Below are 19,504 nucleotides of genomic sequence, written 5' to 3' on the forward strand. Positions count from 1 at the left end.
ATAAGAGAGTGGAGCCTATAGGCCTCTCACGACAGAAGGAAAACATGGTCCTAAGGATATGTTGGCAGAAGGGAACCAAAATACCTTTATTACTGCTACGCCTGTGGCTACACCTTTGACTGTGGCCTTGATGTTTCCCCAAAGTTACACAAAATAGGGGAAACTGGAGGAGAGTACACCATCTGCCAGCCTCATGCTAACCTATTATAGTCATGCAAAAACCAAGGAACTCAACACGATAAAGCATATAAAACTAAAGCATATAAAACTGAAACAGGAAATGAGTGTGATAGTAGGAGGAAAAAAACACTGCTTGGGGTTAAAGAAGATAAAGGAACTAGGCAAATAACCAAGGGAATATTTCATATTGGACTTTTGAAGTTAATCTAATAAGTGCAAGTTTTATATTAGAAAACTAAAAACAACATTTCAAAGATGAGACTAATTTTGACTAAAGTCAAAATAACTTTGTAGGAATTGAAAAGAGAAAAAAAAAACACATGCATCACCTAAAATAATGATAACCTTGGATTCTGATGTTTTGGCAAAGGACTGTGTCCTTGATAGTGCGGTGTAAGCTTGTATCCTGGGAGCTCTACTTGGAAATGTAATTGTCAAGGAAGGTGCACAAGGTGGCTTAAGGCACTTAACTTTTGGTCAGTTGGTGATTGGATATGGCCCCATGTCGAAGAGCCCTTTTTCATGCTTACATTGATAGTATTAGGAATATGGTTGCTTACACTGGTGATTAACGTATGATGTAAAAGAATGTGCATCAAAGTAGGAGGATAAACAAAATATAATTGTGTATGATTAAGATTGCAATTGATGTAGAATCAGAGGGTGGGCTGGTATTTTTGTGAACTTGGATTTGTTAGGGCATTAGGCCCTAGCATTCATTAGTGTCTGAGTAACTTGAAACCACAGGATGGATTATTGTGGTTTGATATGATTTCAAATCATATGGCAAAGACAAAATTGTGTTTTGGGGGGGGTTAAAGATTTTATTTATTTACTTGAGAGAGAGCGGGAGAGTGAGAGAGAGCCCAAGCTGGGGGAGCTGCAGAGAGAGAGGGAGAAGCAGGCTCCCCACTGAGCAGGAAGCCTGATGCGGGCTCAATCCCAGGACCCTGGGACCAGGACTCTGGGACCAGGACCCTCATCGAAGGCAAATGCTTAATCAACTGAGCCACCCAGGTGTCCCCAAAAAGTTTTTTCTCATAATAGAGTTGTTTTGGTGTAAGAAAGAAGTAAGTCGTGTCAGGATGTCATTGTCTCTTCTATTCTCACCCATGAGAACTCAGTAGTAGCTCTGCAGCAGAGGGACCCCATGGGGGTTCACCAGTGGAAACATAGGAAGATGCCACTAGACAGACAAAGGGACATTTAGAACATGAATCCTAGGAGCTATAAGGACTCTCCGAGAGTGATGTGACTGGCAAGATTCCACTTTGCTCATCTAAAGTATCTTTCCAAACACCTTGGAGAAATTCGCTGCTGCTACAGCAAAGGAGACACTTTCCAGGCAGTGGTAAAAGCCATGCAAAGGCCCCTCAGCAAAGTACATCTTGCCCATCAACACCAGCACCCTCCTTCCCTGAAAGGTGCTCTAGCATTCCTGAACTTTTACTCCTGCCCTGGCAGCTGGAGATGAGAACTCGATTGGCTCAGATGTCTCTCCAATTACCTACTTATAAAAATACAGCTCAAATTAATTTGAACTTTATTCCTTTCTTCTCCCCTTACCTGGACAATAGTGTGATTAATGGGATTGATCTAACGTGGAACTATGTTACTTCTGTAATGGTCAATTTTTTTTTTTTTGACATTTTATTCATTCATTTGAGAGAGAGAGAGAGAGTGCACCCACAAGCAGGGGGAGAGGCAGAGGGAAAGGGAGAAGCGGACTCCCAGCTGAGCAGGGACCTCAATCCGAGGACCCCAGGATCATAACCTGAACCAAAGGCAGATGCTGAACCATCTGAGCCACCCAGGTAGCCCTGTAATCCTGTCAATTTAAAACATGATCCTGTATGCCGTTGGTTGGAGAAATCTACACAGAGAACCAGCACTAAAGACAGTGTTGGCAAAGACATAATCAGTCTGAGCATTATTTGCCCCCCAAACAAAGCAGATGTCAGGGGAATCATGTGCATGTGTACACTCTAGGGCTGGGTTTAGGCAGACGCCAGGTATCCCCAAGAGCCTGCTATTGTGACCCACCCTTACCCAACACAGCCCCCTGTCCCAGGCTACCTTGACCTGTGAGGCTCACATCTGAGCAGGACACAGCCTGTCAACTTCCCATGGACCTGGGGTCCATCCCTAATTGCCTGCATTGCCTCAGGCATGGAAGGGGCCCATCCCTGAAATTCCCTTGGAGGCAGCCCCTGAAACGGGTGGAGGCCAGTCCCCAGGTGTACTTACTGTGTGCAGTTGTCCTGGGCTTCTCCAGCAATCAAGCTTCCCAGGTTTCCCTTTTTGGAGTGGAGCCTGACCACTCTGGCTAGTGAGCGAAGTGTGCCCAAGCCAGATATTTCTGAGGCAAAGGCTAAGGTGACAAAAGTCAGTGTCCATCTGGGCTAGCTGTCTGATAAGAGCCCAGACCCCTTCAGCCATAATAGCTCCCAGATGTCTCTCAGTGGAGGATACCCCAGCCAGTGGCCTCAGCCCCAGACTGGCAAAGGACTTCATAGCTGACAGTTCTCCACTTAGGGGCATGGTCAGTTGCCCACCTCCTCTGAGCTGCGCAGCTCTCGCATGCGCAGTAGGCACCCCGTCCTGCTTCGCAGGGCCCACCCCCGCCCCATCCAGGCTTTAGGGGCTGTGGCCAGTCTGCACCTCTGCTAGGCTCTTGGCTGGAAGGAGCTCAGCCCTGAAGCTCTTGCGAAAGGTGCGGTTTTTCAAGCGGCCAGAATCAGTCCCTAGCCCATCTGGACTAGCTGCCTGGTGAGCTCGCAGACGCAGCCATCCAGGATCCCAGGTGTCTCTTGTTGGAGGAGGCCCGGCAGCCTGCCAAGTGCCTGGTAAGACAGTCCAGCCACGACAAATACACGCATTTGTGCAGGTCAGGGCTTGGAATTAGGCAGCTGTCAGAAAACATCACCAGCAGCCCTTCCCCACTGGGCCACCAAAACCACCTGCCCTGCTCCACGTGGGCCTCTTCCCAGACTCCCACTACTGCCCCGGGCAAGACTGGCACATGCACAGTATGCACCATGTCAGCTGTCGGTGCTGCCAGTAACCCAAAGCCTGAGCAGCTCATTGGTTCCCGAACCACCTACTTGGGTTCAGGGCAGAGGAGCCCACAACCAACATCTTTCTGAGGTGGCAGCTTGAGAGTGCCCCCACTCAGTCCCCATTTCCACTGACTGCCTGATGGGGTGCTGGGCTTCCCAGCGATCACCGCTCCCAGGTGTCCCTCGTAGGAGGAGCCCGGGCAGCCCTACCGTCCCCAGCTGTGCAAGGCAGTCCACACTCTTCGAGTTTCCCCTTCTGAAGGAAAATGGACACAAGCTCGTGTAGGTTGGGGCTTAGAAGGAGGCAGATGCATGTACCCCAAATAGCCTGCTCCTGGAACCATCCTCTCCAGAGCCTGGTTGCGTTCCAGGCCCACCCCCAACCCTGACCTGGCAGCCCGCACTTGGGTAATACATACTGCCTCAGCCTCCTAACTCTGACCAGCCCTTTAGACCTGAGGGGCTGTGGCCAGTCCCACACTCCCTGCCTAGGTCCCCATGCAGAGGGAGCCCACCCCTGAAGCTTTTTTGACTTGGCCTCTCTTAGCAGGTGTCAGTTGCTGTCCTTTGGGCCCAGCCTCCTGATGAATTTCTCACTCCACCAGCCGTCAAGTGTCTGTGGTTCCTCTTATGAGAGAGCCCCGTCCCTACTAGGGAGTGCCATCTTGTCAAGGCAGTCCAGACTCCTCCAGCTTTCCTTGTGGAAGGAAGACATATGTTCATTTGTGCTGCTTAGGGCTTGGAAAGAGGCATAGGTTTTTCTGTTCAACGGCCTGTTCTCATGACCTGATCTCTTTAGATACTTACTCTGTTTGAGTCCCTGGTAATCCTGATTGGCTTGGCTTGCACATATGCACAATATAGAACCCATCAGCTCATCTGGGACAACCTCATCCCTCAAGGTTGGTGGTACTAGGCACCACCAGGCTTTGGGAGCTCAGGCTGTATAGCAACCCACTGAATAGCCTTTCTAGGAGGCTATTCCTTGAGAAGCATATTCCCCCATCTGGCAGCTAGTCCACCTGGGGACTGTAGGTCACCAGTTTTAAGCTGCTGCCTGATAAAGAAACTCAGGGTGGGATCCCTCTGCCCAGGACTATGCAGGTGTTTCCGGACCAAAGGACCAGGCCTGTGGGTTCTTCGCCACCCATCCTAGAGTATCAAAAGTCGTAATGTTCATTCAGGAGCATGGCAAGTCAGGGTAGCCAGGGACCTGCCACCAGATAGGCTGATCACAAGATGAGCTGTTGAGGTACAAGGCATCTTAGCTTCTTTCCAAGGTCTAACATACACAAGTGTACATACTTATTCCCCCTTATGATAAAGCTGGATAATTTAGACTGCCTCGCCAAGACAGGTGCTGAAAGGCTGCAGGGATAGTCTCCCATGAGAAACACCTAGCAGCCTTGATTACTGGAAAGCATGGGACTTCATCAGGCAGTCAGTCCAAATGGGCACTGTCACCAGATGAAGGATGCTGCCTTAGAAAGATTTTTGTGGGATGGACTTTCTTTGCCCTAGAGGCAGGCAAGTGATACTCAACTGATACCTGGTACACAGGTCTTAGGGTTCTGGCCCCCTTGCCAGACTGATGGAGGGCATAGTGTGTGTGTGCAAGTTGCACAGGTCAAGGCCCCCAGGGTCCTTGAACAGGGCTGTGTATCTTTTTTTTTTTAGGACCGTGTATCTTGAGGCTGTTTCATGGCGGGGACTATCAGGGGGTACCCGCATCTGCCTAATTCCAAGCTGTAATCTATAGAAATGCACATATTACTTCTGAAGAGAAAGCTAGAGAAAGCTCAACTACGTTGCCAGGGCTGGGAGGGGATGGGGCCTTGCACAGAATGGTCCTGTCGGCCTGGTTCCCAAGCCCAACTTACACACATGAGCATAGATATTGGCTTTTCCTCCATCCCTGTTTTTACTCAAGTCACCTAGGATCACATGCCCAAATAAATGACTTACACATAAGTTTTAACAGTAAGATCTGATTTCAGGGGCATCAGTGTCTATAAAAATTTTTTTTCAAAAAAATTATTTTTTTTCAGATTATAGAATCAGTGTTTCAAGGATACACAGTAAAGGAAAGGAATAAGATTTATTCCAGATTCCTATGAGAATTCCTTCTCCCATATGTACCCTTTCCCTCAAGGCTGCCCACCCCGAATCCCATTCCACCATCATTTCTTGGAACTCAGTAAGTCACAGCCACTACTCTCTGCAAAAATCCCAAAGAGGACACAGGTGGCATATGGCAAAGGCTTATTACCAAAGTATGGCTGTGGCCAAGAGTTTCTATGATGGACGAGTGTTTTCATTCTGGGCAATCTCAAATACAAGCCTGGCCAACAAACTTACTGCTCAGAAAGCACCTTCAACCATGAGTTCTACGTGACTCAGAGCAGACACCTGCAGGATCCGATAAACCCATTACTCTTTTGCACTTGATCTCTTTTGTCCATATTCCTGCTTATAAATATAACCATGGACTATGTTGAGCAATTTATCACTTTCACCACAATATTTTACTAAAAATTATTTTTTGGTCAAAAAAAAAATATATATATATGGCTTCTTGACCAAACAATTTGTGATCATTGGACTTTTGAGCAATTGTCATTAATGGATAGTTTTTTAAACAGGATAATTTCACGACTCTTATGCAAATATAAAATAAGAACACAGGTCAAAGACGTTATTTAACTCATTGACAAGTTAGAGGACTAAGATATTACAATTGGTTCAAAGAATAATTCAAATATATATATGTACCCATACACACATATATATATGCAGTCAGTAACACTGAAATGAATTTATAAATTGATGCAAAATTGGAAAAACTCCAGGAGAAAGGGAATCCAATTGCATTTCCACACATCAAAATTTATCTGCATGTCTGTGGATAAGAGCCATTTGCATGGCTCTCAGCCACCTACAATTCATAGACTTACAAAAGGATCACTCAGAAGGGCATGTTTAGACAATATCCACCTGTTTTTCTATTAAACACACCTGGTAATCATTTTACTCTGTTTCAACATCTTTCACATCTCTCCCCACATTGTCTTGTTTAATCCCCTCGTTTTACGGATAAAGAAAAGGAGGCCTAGATGAAAATAGCAGCCATTAGAATATATTTGCCACGCAGAAGTCAGTCAAATCTGAAGTTCGAGGCACCTGCTCCTCCGGGACAGTGCTGGACCTGGACTTCTGACCTCCACTTCTCCATCTTCCTTCAGTCACTATGTTCCTTTATTTCCACCGTTCATTGAACTGACCTGTTGCTTTTCATTTCCTAATATCATCCTTCTGCCAACCTCATTCTTACCCTAGGTCAAGGTGACAGTCTGTTTTGTCTAGTGACTTCTCATAGGTAACCTCAGCTGCTGTCATTTTATTTGCCAAACTTTGAATAAAGTCAGAGCCTTATGTTGTTTCTGCATTGCTATCCACCGATAAACCTGAGGTTTGTGATCAGAAAACAAGAACTGCTTTGAATCCCACAGACAAAAAAAAAAAAAAAAAAAAGAAAGAAAGTAGGTTAGCTCAAAGTATCTTTTCGTACCTTGCCGGTTTCTCAGTTTCTGTTTTTCTCTCTCAGAAGAGTTAACAGAGAGTGCAAATCAGCAGGAGATCTCCAGGCTGGTTAGCTGGGGCTGCTGTCTCTCATGGACACTAACCTGTCAATCTCTTCCTCCACCTTCCCTACTTTCAAATCCTCCGCATCCTCTAATACTCTGCCAGAGGCAAAGTCCTTCACAGAGTGGCCTGTGTACAGTTCAAAAAGGGGTTTTGATATATACTGTGGGCTGACTATGCTTTGAATCAAGAATGAAAGGGACATGAAATAAAGCAAAAAGCCACGACAGGAAATCAGATAGCAAGCCTTGTCCACTGCAAGTCCCATGGGACAAGATGGAAGGACACTTGGGTCGGATTTCCTAGCATTCAGTGCCACTGAGCAAGGTTCAGCTGCTTGCAGGGCTTATGAAATGCGGCTACAATCATCTAAGGAAGTGAAAAAGCAACAAGGAACCAGAACAATCAAGCTACCTACAGAGAGAAGGTATCTTGATTTATTTCCTCTTGCATTGCTTGCTATAAATAGCTTGGCATTGGCCTCCCTGTACTTGCTTAAGGGAAAGGATGTGAGGCCTTATTGTTCTTCCTTCTGTTATACTGATACAAGAAAGGGCGAAGGTGGAAGGTTACTCCCCGTCGGCAAAGTTCTGACACCAAACCAGCTGAACTAAGGAGGAGACTCATGAGATTGGCATGGTCAGAGATATCTGGTAGTCCAGACAGAAGTAAATCACAAGAAAAAAAAGAAGAAGTCATAAGATTCATTTCTATAGAAAGGAAGTGGCTAATTCATGGTAGACAATAAATACAGAATGAGCAGGGGAGAAACAGAGTGAGAGACCACAACCAGTTTCACTATATGGTTACTTATTTAAAGGTTTTTTAAAATTCATATTGGAGGGTACCTGGGTGGCTCAATCAGTTAGGCATCTGCCTTCACTCTGGTCATGATCCTGGGGTCCTGGGATTGAGCACTGTGTCAGGTTCCCTCCTGACGGGAGGGAAGTCTGCTTCTTCCCTTCCCTCTGGCCCTCTGCCCTGCTCATGCTCTCTCTCTCTCTCTCTCAAATAAATAAATAAAATCTTATTAATTGATTGATTGATTGATTCATATCAGGACTGAATCCACAATGTGTAAACTTGACACTCCTGAGGGAGGTCGGATCAGACATTCTCAAGGAAAGCTGGTCTTCAAATGCCTACCCTAAATGTGGTATACTGTGCTTTGGGACAGGGTGCCACCTGGTGGTCAATGGTAAATTTGTTTTCAAGTTAGGGGTCAGTAAGCCAACCAAGTCAAAGGTCTAAACTAGTACTGTCCAATTTATCTGCAAAGCGAGCCACATATGTGGGAAGTATGTGGAGAACTGAGGACCGTGTGGGTGCTAGCATGTGTTAGCAGTTTCTGTAGAAATGGGCAAAGGTTGTGGGAAGCATTTCTTGAGAATAGAAATGATGAGAGATGATTCTGGGTTTGACCCTAGATCCTTCCCACTAGGCCATTCATCTCATCTAAGAATCTGTTGAATGATCCACAAGCTCCAGGAACTGAGCCTTATTCTGGGTACCCAGCTTTTTATTCAGGAATATTTTGGAACAGCTGTATTGACCTGAGGTCACAGGGGGAAATGAATGAAGACTATTTGTGCTGAGCGTACTTAAGTGGAGCCCCAGAGTACTAGTATATATTATTTAACTCCAAGTTTAATGAAGGTCACCTGGGGCACCTGGGTGGCTCTGTTGGTTAAGCAGCTGCTTTTGCCTCAGGTCATGATCCCAGAGTCGGGGGGTTGAGCGCTGCATTGGGCTCCCTGTTCAGTAGAGAGCCTGCTTCTCCCTCTGCCTCTGCTGCTCCCCTTGCTTGTGCGCGCTATCAATAAATACATTTAAAAAAAAAAAAAGAAAAAAGGTTGCATGCACCACCAACTGAGCCAGGCAGGCATCCTTCATAACCTCACCTTTTATGGTTCAGCATTCCTAAACACAAAAAGACTTGAAACCATTCACAATCTTGAGATGTACGGGTCTGTACCTGCCTAACGGACTGGGAGTTCCAGAAGGAGGAGACACGACTATACTGAGAGACAGCAGGTTCTGGAAAGGAGAATGCCCACAGGACAGAAACCCTATTTAATTCACCCAGAGAGTGTCTGCATTTGGTTTTTCCTCCATCAATACCTTCTCCTGACATATGTCTCCACAGCTGTCATGCCATGGAAGAAAGTTATATATATCAAGATGTTGATTTTAACACTGAAATAGCAAAAACTTGGAAAGTATCTCAGTAATTATGATCCCTATGGAACTCTTTAATATGGCTTGTATGGCCAGGCATCTAGCTTCTCCCTGCCTCATGGACCTCATCTTGTGCTTTGTTCTCTCTGCTCAGGCCACACTGAACATGTGTTCATCCCTCACACCAGTATCCCTTTCACCGCAGGGCTTTTGCATCTGCTCCTCCCTTTACTTTTCTTTTTTTTTTTTTTTTAATTTATTTATTTGACAGAGATCACAAGTAGGCAGAGAGGCAGGCAGAGGGAGAGGAGGAAGCAGGCTCCCTGCCAAGCAGAGAGCCCAATGCGGGACTCGATCCCAAGACTCTGGGATCATGACCTGAGCCGAAAGCAGAGGCTTTAACCCACTGAGCCACCCAGGTTCCCATCCTCCTCCCTTTACTTTTAACTCTTCCCAACTTTCAGACTCAGTCTCCTAAGGCTGTCCCTGACCTTCTGACAAGGAGTCCCTAATCTTTAATCTTTCCACTCTTACAAATATGTACTCTCAGAGCATTTTTCTCATCCTCTCATTTGTCATAACATATATTCATATGTATATCCATGCAACTGTTTTGATTAATGTCAGTAGCCTCCGTTGGTGTGTAAGTAGACAGGGTCTATGTTCAATTTCATTCTCTATTTCATCAACACCTAACACAATACATTCCATAACTATTTGTTTAATGTGTATATCAGTGAATGCAATTCTTATTTGTGGTGATTTTCAAAATACTTAACAACTAATATGGCACGGACCCTTCTCATTCACCACTGGAGATAGCCATTAAATAACCAGCATAACTACACATGTCAACACAAACTATATATTAATCCTGACTGTATTACAATACCAAGGGTTCTTTCTTTTTATTTATTTTTTTAGTAGTCTCTACATCCAACGTGGGGCTTGAACTCATGACACCGAGATTGAGAGTTGCATGCTCTTCCGACTGAGCCAGCCAGGCACCCCCACAATCCTAAGGGTTCTAACATAAACTTATTGCTTTCATTCTGACCTATTACAGGATTTACATGGGACTGTAAATAATTAAACAATAGATTTAAAATACATGCAAAAATCAAATCAGATCTAGAGCTATGTGCTGAGTTTGAGTTAGATACTGAATCAGTTAGGATTAATATCAGCTCCATGTATAGAAAATCCAAATTAGGGGGGCACCTGGGTGGCTTAGTCAGTAAAACACCTGCCTTTGGCTCAGGTCATGACCCCAGGGTCCTGGGATTGATCCCCACATCAGGCTCCCTGGTTAACAGTGAGTCTGCTTCTCCTTCTCCCTCTGCCTGCCACTCCCTCTGCTTGTGCTCTCTCTCTCTCTCTGTCAAATAAATAAAATCTTTTAAAAAGAAAGAAAAGGGGTGCCTGGGTGGCTCAGTGGGTTAAGCCTCTGCCTTCGGCTCAGGTCATGGTCTCAGGGTCCTGGGATCAAGCCCCGCATCGGGCTCTCTGCTCAGCAGGGAGCCTGCTTCTCCCTCTTTCTCTGCCTGCCTCTCTGCCTACTTGTGATCTCTCTCTCTCTGCCAAATAAATAAAATCTTAAAAAAATTAAAAAAAATTTAAAAAAAATAAAAAAGAAAGAAAGGAAGGAAGGAAAGAAGAGAGAGAGAGGAAGGAAGAAAGAAAGAAAATCAATCCAAGTTAACAATGAATAAGTCTTGGGGTGCCTGGCTAGCTCAGTCAGAAGAACATGTGAGTCTGGATCTCGGTGTTGTGAGTTTGAGCCCCACACTGTGTAGAAATTATTTTTAAAAATAAACTTTTATAAAATGAGTAAGTCTTGCATGCAATAAGGTTTCATCATCACACATATACATATATTTACAAATCCAGTCTGGAATTAGTATGGAGACTTCAAGATATCATCAGGAACACAGGCTCATCAAGCTTTCTGCCCCTGCCTCACTAGAATGCTTGTCTTCATGGTCTAAGATGGCTGTTGGAGTTCCAGCCACCACATTTACATTCTAGACAGCAGGATGCAATACTAGGCGAAAAGCAAGAGAGAGAAAAAGACATGTATCAACCTTCTAAAGCAGTTTTCCAAAAACTGCCATATGAGTTTAATTCCTTGCATCTCACTGGCAAGAATTTAGCCATGTGGCTACACCTAACTGCATGCAAGACTGGAAAAATGGGAGCATTTGATCTAGGCAGTTATGTGACAAGCTAAAATCAGAAATTGTATGACTTTGGAAGATGAAGACAAGTTGGGGTAGGTGGCTAACAGTCTCTACTTCAGACAGATTCACATATTACACTATTTCTTTTAATGGGAGGGAATGCATAGAAATTTAAGAAACTGGTTTAAGGGGTGGTTGGAAAGGGGTAGAAAGAAGAGGTGAATGGGAATGGAGTAATACAGATGAGGATGGAGTTATATTTCTTTTTTTTTTTTTAAGATTTTATTTATTTATTTGACGGAGAGAGAGAGAGATCACAAGTAGGCAGCACAGCAGGCAGAGAGCGGGAGAAGCAGGCTCCCCACTGAGCAGAGAGCCCAATGCAGGGCTCAATCCCAGGACTCTGAGATCATGACCTGAACCAAAGGCAGAGGCTTAACCCACTGAGCCACCCAGTTGCACCTTCTTTTTTTTTTTTTCTTTTTTTTTTTTTAAGATTTTATTTATTTATTTGGCAGAGAGAGAGAGATGACAAGTAGGCAGAGCAGGAGGCAGAGGGAGAAGGAGAAGCAGTCTCCCCATGAAGCTTCCCCAGACCACACTGTCTTGGGTTTGAATTGACCAATCCAGCCTTAGCCCAGAATCCCCAAAGCCCTCCCTACCCATGGAGAATGATAAAGGCATATGTCCCAGGTCCTCTCCCTCTCTGCCTGCACCTGCCTTGACCTTCCCAAGTGCTCAAGTGGCCCCTTGCCCCATGCTGTGTACTTCCTCCAGATCTTGTGAGTAATAATCCTCTCTTTCAATTTCTCTCCTAATTTTTTGTTGAACCATGGCAACATTGACATCTTGCATTTCTTCAGCAAATATTAATTTAACAAAATTGTAACAAAAACATATTCTGGACTTCTAAAATAAGGAAAGGAAACTAAGAAATTAGAGGCATAGTGCAAGAAACCACAGTGGAAGGGGAGATTTCCACAAGCAACATTAAGACATTGTAGACCCATTCACCAGTGAAACCAGTGAAGATTTTGTTAAAAAGCAAACAAAAAATCAGTGTTTGTCTTTTCCCACCACTGCCACCGAGTCTCTGGGAGGTGGAGGCTCAGGTGTGCTCCAGATTGGACTCCACCAGTAACCCACTGCCATGGCTGAGGAAGGCATGGCGGCTGGCAGTGGAATGGGTGTTGGGACTCTGCTTTGCAAGAGTTGCAGAAGACCATCGTCCTCCACAACAGCCTAGCACGTGGAATTCGCTAAGCAGCCAAAGCTTCAGACAAGCTCCAAGCCCACATTTGTGTGCTTGCATCCAGCTGGGATAATGCTATGTCTGTCAATTTGGTGGAGGCCTTTGGTGCTAAACACCAAATCAACCTCATTAAGGCCAATGACAACAAGAAACTAGGGGGATGGGTAGATGGGTAGGCCTCCGAAAGGTGACAAAGAAGGAAAACCCCACAAAGTGGTTCGTTGGAGTTATATGGTGGTTATGGCAAAGAGTCTCAGACCAAGGATGTCATCAAGGAATACTTCATGTGCTCAAAATGAACAAATAAAAAACTTGATTCTTGTTGAAAAAGAAAAAAACAAAATCATTTAAAATCTCTAGAAATAGGGCACCTGGGTGGCTCAGTCGGTGAAGTGTCTGCCTTCAGCTCAGGTCATGGTCTCAGGGTCCCGAGATCGAGTTCCATGTTGGGCTCCCTGCTCAGTGGGGGAGCCTGCTTCTCCCTCTCCTCCCTGCTTGTGCTGTCTGTCACTATCTCTGTCTCTCTCAAATAAATTTTAAAAAAAATCTTAAAATAAATAAAATAAAAATAAAATCTCTAGAAACGGTCCCAAGGACATATAGCCTGTAAAAAAAAAAAAATACTAGAAAGAAAAAAAGAAAGAAATTAATTTACTAAAACAAAACAAAACAAAAGTACTAAAATTCAGTACAAATACTAAGAGTCTATGGTATTTAAGCTGAGACCTGCTCCTCCTTACCCCACTCCCACTCAGCAAGATGAACACTCAAGACCAGTACAGCCAAGAGAGAACATACCACTCCCTCTCCCCCCAGCTCACAGTTGGAGGGCTAGTTCCTACATGCAGCAGGACATCAACATTTCTGTCTGGTCCCCATCAACATTTTGTGGAGGCTCACTTCTTGTGAGTGTCACTGAGAAATGAGGGCTCCTTTCTTCTGCCCAGTTCTCATTCACAGGACTAAGGCTCTACCCTGGATGTGGTGCCTCTGGGAGTCCACAGCTCTGATTGTCCTCGCCTCTGCTCACCAGGCAGTGGTTCCAAGCCGGAAGAGGCAAGCCAGGAAGATGTGATGTTACTACTCCCTTTCTACTGAGTGCTCAATTCCTAGGGCAAGAGTGTCACTGGGAGAGAAGTGTGCCACTGTCTCCCATCCCCCCTTCGGAGTAATGGCTCAGAGATTTTGCCAAAGGAAAGAAGCAGGATGAAAAAGACAGCTCTTACTCTCTTCCCAAAGACACTGACTTCATCTGCTATCAATGCGGAGAAGTTCAAGCCTGAGGGTTCTCTCAAAAACAGTGGAGATTGTGGTGACAAGCAACTAAGAGGAGAATGACATATTTATTAGATATACAGGCAAAGTATAGGCCAGCTAGAAAACCTGGGAAAGGGAGCAGGGAAGAGCCTACCTGGGATCAGAATAAACTCAAATACTGCTCTCAGGGCACCTGGGTGGCTCAGTAGGTTGAGTGTCTGGCTCGTGACTGCAGCTCAGGTCATGCTCTCAAGGTCTTGAGATCAAGCCTTCTGTTGGCTCAGGGCTCTGCACTTGGTGTGGAGTCCGCTTGAGACCCTCTCTCTCCTTCCGCTCCTCCCTCAGCACATTCTCTGTCTCTCTCTCTTTCAAAATAAATAAATAAGTAAAATCTTGGGGAAAAAAAAGGATTTGAATTCCTTATTTTTCTGCGGGACAGAGACAGAGAGAGAGAGCACAAGGGAGAAGGACAGAGGCAGAGGGGGAAGTGGGCTCCCATCCGAGCAGGGAGCCCGATGTGGGCTTGATCCCAGGACCCTGGGATCATGACCCAAGCTGAAGGCAGATGCTTAACCAACTGAGCCACCCAGGTGTCCCACAATAAACAAAGTCATTAAAAAAAATTCTATTCTGTCAAAGGAGCCTGAATTGCACTGGTTTCGTCTGGAGAGCAATTTTTGCACCAGGCCTTTGCCAAAAATAATAGAGTGACCAGTGGGCAATTTAGTGGAGTCTAACAGCGGTGCGGTCCAAGGAAGAGATATTAAAGAAAGCCCCGCCAAAATTTCCACATCCCAGAGTGACTAGGGACAATGAGGGCAACATTAGAGGTTTACCACAGGTGAAGGGGAGGGTGGAGAGAGAGGAGAGTATGCTAAAATGATCCAGCCAGTCACTAAACAAATAAACAAGCAAGTAACAACAGCAAGCCCTATTGGAAAGGTTACTACGATATTATCGGAAAAGTCCAGTTTCTGACCAAAAGAAAAAAATTACGGTACATGCAAAGAAACAAGAAAGCATGACTTAACACTGAACCAAAAAAACAAAAACAAAAAAACAGGCAACACATACTGCACGTGAGAGCAACCAGATGTCAGAGTTAACAAACCAAACCTTCCCAGTAGCCATTTGTTTCATGTTTGGTCCAACCTATAGAGAGAGAAGGTCCTGGCTAGAAATGCCTGGGGGCAATGCCACTTCCCCAGTGTGGAGGCCAGACCAGCTCCTGTGGTTCTTTCGACTGCAAGATGCAAGTCAGCAACAGCCATGAGGAAATGCTGGGGGAAGAAAATAAGGTTTATTACTGACAAGTCCTGGAGCGTTGGTACATGGCTCATCCGGGGCTATACAGTGAGAGCAGGGGTACAGACAGAGAACATGGCCCTGGGGTTTTGCCGTTACTGCAGTCAGGGGTGGGTTGCCTAGGGTTTTACAGGTTCAGTCTTTATTGGTGAATTTAAAACCTAAAAGTAGGAATTAAAGCGAATGAAGAGAAAAACATAGCCCCTCAAATACTAGCAAAACAAGTGGCAATATATAAAAATGTGGTGCATCATGACCAAGAAAGATTTATCCAAGGAATGTGAGTTTGGTTTAATATAATTATTTTATTTATTTATTATTTTAATGCATCATATCACTAAAATGAAAAAAGAATCACATGATCACCTCAATAGACACAAAAAAGCATTCGATAAAATTCAACACCTTGTCAGGAAAACAAAACACTCAACAAACTTCAACAAACAGGGACAGAAGGGAACCTGACAAAAGAGTATCTATAGGGCATGTGGGTGGCTCAGTTGGTTGAGCGACTGCCTTTGGCTAGGGTCATGGTTCTGGAGTCCCGGGATCGAATCCCACATTGGGTTCTTCTTCCTCTGACCCTCCCCCTTCTCATGCCCTCTCTCCCTCATTCTCTCTCTCTCAAATAAATAAATTAAGTTAAATCTTTTTTTAAAAGAGTGTCTATAAAAACTCACAACTAACATATTTAACAACTAACATATTTAATGGCAGAAGACTGGATTTTGGGACGCCTGGGTGGCTCAGTTGGTTAAGTGTCTACCTTCAGCTCAGGTCATGATCCCTGGGTCCTGCGATAGAATCCCACATCAGGCATCCTGCTTGGTGGTTAGCCTGCTTCTCCCTCTGCCTGCTGCTCCCCCCGCTTGTGCTCTCTCTCTGACAAATAAATAAATAAAATCTTAAAAAAAAAAAAAAAGAAAGAAAGAAAGACTGGATGTTTTCCCCCTAAAATCAGGAATAAGACTAGGATGTGCACCACGCTATTTCTGTTCAAAGTTGTAATAGAAGGTTCTAGTCAAGGAAATTGGTCAAAAATAAAAGAAGGCATCCAGACTGGAAGGGAAGAAGTAAAATTATCTCTAACCACAGATGATGTGGCCTTAAATAGAGAAAATCCTAAGGAATTACCTGAAAAGCTATTAGAAATAAGAAACAGTTCTTTTTTCATCAAGGCTACAGAAAACAAGATCAATTTTTTTCTATATACTTTCAATGAACAATCTGAAAATGAAATTAATAAAATAATTTCATTTGAAATAGCATCAAAAAGAATACAACTCGGTTGCCTGGGTGGCTTGGTCGGTTAAACGTCTGCCTTCAGCTCAGGTCATGATCCCAGGATCCTGAGATCGAGCCCTGCGTCAGACTCCCGGCTCAGCAAAGAGCCTGCTTCTCCCTTTCCCTCTGCCTGCTGCTCTGCATATTTGCACTCTCTCCCTCTCTGTCAAGTAAATTAAGTCTTTTAAAAAAAAGAAGATAACTCTTAGAAACATACTCACAAAACAAGTATAATACTATATGTTGAAAACTATAAAACATTGTTGAAAGAAATCATAAAATATCTAAATAAATTGAAAAAATCCCATATTTTTATATATCAGAAGATCAGAAGACAATATTATAAAGGTGGCAGTACTCCCCAAATTGATCTACAGATTCAATGCATTCTCTATCAGAATCCCAGGTGACTTTGTAGAAATTTACGACCTGATTCTAAACCGCACATCGTATTACAAGAGCTTCTGAAAAGCTCAAAACAATCTTAAAAAAGAACAAACATGGAGGACTCACATTTCCTCATTTCAAAATACACTACAAAGTAATGGTAATCAAGACAGTATGGTACTGGCTTAAGATTAGACATAAAAATCAATGAATAGAAGTGAGAGCCCAGAAACAAACCCAGGTGTCCAGGGTTTATTTATTTAGTTATTTATTATTACTAGCATATAATGTATTATTTATTTCAGGGGTACAGGTCTGTGATTCATCAGTCTTACACAACATACAGCATTCGCCACAGCACATACCCTCCCCAATGTCTGTCTATCACGCAGCCAACTTATCCCCCTACCCACCTCCCCTCCAGCAACCTTCAGTTTGTTTCCTGAAACTGAGTCTTTTGTGGTTTGTCTCCCTGTCTGGTTTCATCTTGTTCCATTTTTCCCTATCTTCCCCTATGAGCCTCTGCCTTGTTTCTCAAATTCCACGTATCCGTAAGATCATATAATTGTCTTTCTCTGATTAACTTATTTCGTTTAGCATAATACCTTCTAGTTCCATCCATGTCATTGCAAATGGCAAGATTTCAGGTTTTTGATGGCTGCATAATATTCCATTGTATATATGAACCACATCTTTATCCATTCAACTGTCGATGGACATCTAGGCTCTTTCCATAGTTCGGCTATTGTGGACACTGTTCCTATAAACATTTTGGTGCACGTGGCCCTTTAGATCACTACATTTGCATTTGGGGGGTAAATACCCAGGAGTGAAATTGTGGGGGTCATAGGGTAGCTCTATTTTCAACTTTTTGAGGAGCCTCCATACTGTTTTCCAGAGTGGCTGCCCCAGTTTGCATTCCCACCAACAGTGTAGGAGGGTTCCCCTTTCTCCGGATCCTCGCCAACATCTCTCGTTTTCTGGCTAGTTAATTTTAGCCATTCTGACTACTGTGAGGTGGTATCTCATTGTGGTTTTGATTTTTATTTCCCTGATGCCAACTAATGTTGAACACTTTTTCATATGTCTATTGGCCATTTGGGTATCTACTTTGGAGAAGAACATAAGATTCTTGATCTCAAGGTCGTGAGTTTGAGTCCCACATTGGGGGTTGAGATTACATTAAAAATTTTAAGAGGCCCCTGGGTAGCTGAGCTGGTTAAGCAACTGACTCTTAGTTTCAGCTCAGGTCATGATCTTGGGGTTGTGAGATCAAGCCCTGCATTGGGCTCTGAACTGAGCAGGGAGTCGGCTTCAGATTCTGTCCCTCCCTCTCCTGCTGCTCTTCCCCCTTTCTCATGCTTTCTTTATTTCTTTTTTTTTTTTTTAAGATTTTATTTATTTATTTGACAGAGAGAGAGACAGCGAGAGAGGGAACACAAGCAGGGGGAGTGGGAGAGGGAGAGGCAGGCCTCCTGCCCAGCAGGGAGCCCAATGCAGGGCTTAATCCCAGGACCCTGAGATCATGACCTGAACTGAAGGCAGATGCTTAATGACTGAACCACCAAGGCACCCCTTAAATAAATCTTTACATTTTTTTTACACTGTCTTGAGGTTTATTATTTTCTTTACATTTATCATGCCATGAATTCGTAGGGAATGGGTTCTAGCAGTTCGGGCTCCTTTCCACTGGTTCTCACAAAATGTGTTTCTCTGGGTGGGGCAGGCTGGCACTTCAGTTGAACTCAAGGTACCTTTCTCTCTGGCTTCCTTCTTTTTCTGGTCATATTCCTTCACACGTTTCAGGAAGCTATCTCAGCTCTTTGAGTGTTTAATATGCTCAATGCATACATTAATTCTCTTGGCAAGAATCTTGCCCTTAATTTGTTTGTTTACAACAATGCCAACAGCATGTTGAGTAACATTGTAGACTCTTCCAGTTTGTCATGGTGACATTTGTGGGACATTCCTTTTCGAATAGTGCCCATTTTCTTCATGTCCCCCATATCATCTTTCTTGTAGATTCCCATGTATGTGGCCAAAGGAACAACTCCATGTTTTCTGAAAGGCCTAGAGAACATAGAGTGGGCACCTCTCCTTTTTCCCTTTGTGTTGGTCATTTTGGCCAATTACTGGATGATGGCTATTCCAGATGAAAGGAAAGCAAAAATTTTTAAAACTAAAATATAAATGGGGTGCCTGGGTGGCTTAGTTGGTTAAGTGACTGACTCTTGGTTTAGGCTCAGGTCATGATCTCAGGGTCATGGGATCTAGCCCCATGTCATTGGGTTCTGTGTTCAGAGAGAAATTGGCTAGAGGTTCTCTCTATCCTCCCCCAACGCTCTCTCTCTCTCCCTCTTTTTCTCTCTCTAAAATAATAAATAAATCTTTAAAATAATATATAATAAATAAATAAAATAAAATATTAAATATTAAATTTTATTTTATTTTATTTTTTAAAAGATTTTATTTATTTATTTGACACAGAGAGAGAGAGCACAAGTAGGCAGAGAGACAGGCAGAGAGAGAGGTGGAAGCAGGCTCCCTGCTGAGCAGAAAGCCCGATGCGGGACTTGATCGCAGGACCCTGAGATCATGACCTGAGCCGCAGGCAGAGGCTTAACCCACTGAGCCACCCATGAGCCCTAAAAATTAAATTCTTTTTTTTAATTTTTTAAAAAGGTTTTTATTTATTTATTTATTTGACAGACAAAAGAGATCACAAGCAGGCAGAGAGGCAGACAGAGAGAGAAGGAGGGAAAGCAGGCTACCCGCTGAAC

At 44.0% G+C, this 19,504-nt stretch overlaps 1 pseudogene across 1 annotated transcript; it reads right to left on the reverse strand.

The window, feature by feature from the left end:
- Positions 1 to 18,361: 18,361 nt before the first annotated feature.
- On the reverse strand, positions 18,362 to 18,844 carry LOC308342747 (large ribosomal subunit protein eL21-like; annotated as a pseudogene). Its single transcript has one exon. The product of its transcript is annotated as a large ribosomal subunit protein eL21-like (transcript).
- Between the last annotated feature and the right edge of the window lie 660 nt (positions 18,845 to 19,504).

Source organism: Martes martes (assembly GCF_963455335.1).
Source record: "Martes martes genome assembly, chromosome: 1".
In the NCBI taxonomy this organism is placed as follows: Eukaryota; Metazoa; Chordata; class Mammalia; order Carnivora; family Mustelidae; genus Martes; species Martes martes.